Raw genomic sequence first — 2,743 nt, 5'->3', positions numbered from 1 at the left:
TCATTGCTTCGATCTTTCCATAGTTGTTTGGTAGTTGGATAGAGTTATGTGGGTATTAGTTATGCAAGTATTACTTATGTAGGGTTTAGTTATGCATGTATTACTTATGCGGGTATTAGTTATGCAGGTATTAGTCAAGCAAGTAGTCTGGACATGAATTTTTGAAATAAAACCAAGACTATAAATTGATTTGCCGTCTACTTTGCCCTTTTCATAACCATCCCATATCCTCCCTGAATGACTCTCATAGACCATTTAGGTCTACCTGTTCAGAAAATAAGAGATTCTCCATAAAGCCCCAATATTTCGATCAAGGCAGTTGCCGAACCATACTACATAGTTCTGGCAACAACAAAAGCTTAAAAAATTAGCACCTTACCCCCATCATCACATCAAAACTTGGTAGAGTTCATAACAGTAAAACTGGTCTGGTATGGTGTGAAGTTTTGTCCAAATGTAAACAGAATGATGTCCAAAACTAGCTAACATTTTTGTCTGACAATCATGGCTTTGTTGTTTTATCAACAAAAATATGACAAGGAAAACTCTCCCTCAACAAAGTTCCAGTAGATAACAACTATTTGGCTACAACTAAGATTATTCAGCAGATGTGTAATGACCTATTCCGTCATTATAATTGTTTAGGGCTATAGTACCCTTGTGTAGATCTCCATGGGTCAAGAGTCGGTAGAAATCTGGAAATTGAAAATCGAGTATGAAAATCTGCTAGTGTTTCACTATAGCGGACACTTTCTTTGTAATAGTAGATCACTATTTCAACCTCATTAACTTCCGTTGAGCAATTCATATGCTCAAAGAATCAATTTTATGGGAGTTTCTAGGTAGGCTAGGTTCATAATTCTATACTAGAAAGACAAAATTTAACGGACTAGAATTGAAAATAATTCATAATTAATTTGCCCCACATGTTGTGCCATCAAAATAATAACCCTAGGTTTCAATGGATAAAATCCTATGGATATTCTTTTCAGTTCTGGGAGGAAACCGAATTATAGAAGAAATGAATGAACGGAAAGCACTTACCTCAAGAGAGAAGAACCCCAAGTCTTGGAAAAATCTCCTCTAGGGTTCTCTGGTCAAATATTTTACATTATGACTAAGTACGGACAAAAACTAACATAAAAACATGAGTTATTGTTTTCCGACCTTCTCTATAGCGAAACTTCACAACTTCGTTATGATCATGCATACTTCCTATTTGATAAAATCATCTTTAAATAATTGATTAAACCTTCTAAAATGGTAAAATTATGTGAGTTTGAAAACTCAAGGCCTTCGTTTGAGAAAGAAGATGATTAATGTGTAGTCATATTTCGAGAATGAATGTTCCTAAGGGGGAAAGGATGTAAATCCCAGATGTTTAAGATTGTCCGTCGTCTCATGTTGAGAACTTACGAGTAATGAGTCTAAATATGAGAGTTTTGTTATAACACCACTTTTGGTTCAATATCTGATTTAAATTGAAATTTTGATAGCAATATATGTTTAATTTCTTCCTAAAATGCCTAAAAATTTATGAAAATTCTTTAGTTCCATTTGAAATTTCTAACTTCTAAACCTCATATATGATTGGACATGCAGACCGTTCCCGTTTCACATGTACAGTCTGTATATATGTCATACCTCAACGATCTAAATTTGATATTTTAATTTTTTTTTTAATTTCAACCTTTTTGCACTCTTTGTACACGATAAGAAATTAACTTTTACATATTCACATTTGCTTTAACATAGCTCGAGTCAAAGCAATGAAATTTAATGACTCAAATTTAATCCAAATTTTTGATGTGTTACAGTTAACCTTGATAAGCCATACCAATTATTGGGCAAAAATATTTGATGTTTGGCTTTCGTAAGATCACAATTCAGATAAAAGTATGAAGTTTTGTCCAAATGAAAATAATGAAAACAGAATGATGTCCAAAACTAGCTAACATTTTGTCCGACACTCATGACTTTATTGTTTTATTGACAAAATATGACAATTTGCATAAAACAACATACTCATTATCCTCAATACAGAAAACTCCCCCTCAACAAAGTTTCAGTAGATAACAACTATTTGACTACAATTAAGATTATTCAGCAAATATGTAACGACTTGTTCCATCGTTATGATTGTTTAGGGTGATAGTACCCTTGTGTAGATCTCAGTGGGTTAAGAGTTGGTAGAAATCTTGAAATGGAAAATCGAGTGTGAAATTCAACTAGTGCTTCACTATAGTGAACACTTTCTTTAAATAGCGAGATTGCTATAACGAAGGAATGCTACATAGAGAAGGTAGCGAAGTTTCGCTATAGTGAAGGTCGGGAAACAGTAACTCGTGTTTTTAAGTTAGTTTTCATTCAAACTTAGTCATAACATAATTTTTTTACCAGAGAACCCTAGAGGAGATTTTTCTAAGACTTGGTGATTTTCTCTCTTGAGGTAAGTGTTTTTTGTTCATTCATTTTTTCCTTCCATACTTCGATGTCCTCCCTGAATTGAAAGATATGCTCTTCATAGGATTTTACACATTGAAACCTATAATTATTATTTTAATGGCACAATATGTGGGGCAGGTTAATTATGAATAATTTTCAATTTTAGTCCATTAAACTGTCTACTAGTATAGAATTATAAACCTAGCCTTAATTATGCATTTGAGGAACCTAGAAATCCCATTAAAATGATTTTTTAAGCATATGAACCGTTCAGGAGAAGTTAATGTGGTTGAAGCTT

This window comes from Solanum tuberosum, unplaced genomic scaffold, assembly GCF_000226075.1.
Source record: "Solanum tuberosum cultivar DM 1-3 516 R44 unplaced genomic scaffold, SolTub_3.0 scf00762, whole genome shotgun sequence".
Taxonomy (NCBI): Eukaryota; Viridiplantae; Streptophyta; class Magnoliopsida; order Solanales; family Solanaceae; genus Solanum; species Solanum tuberosum.
Note: the sequence above shows the minus strand (reverse complement) of the source record.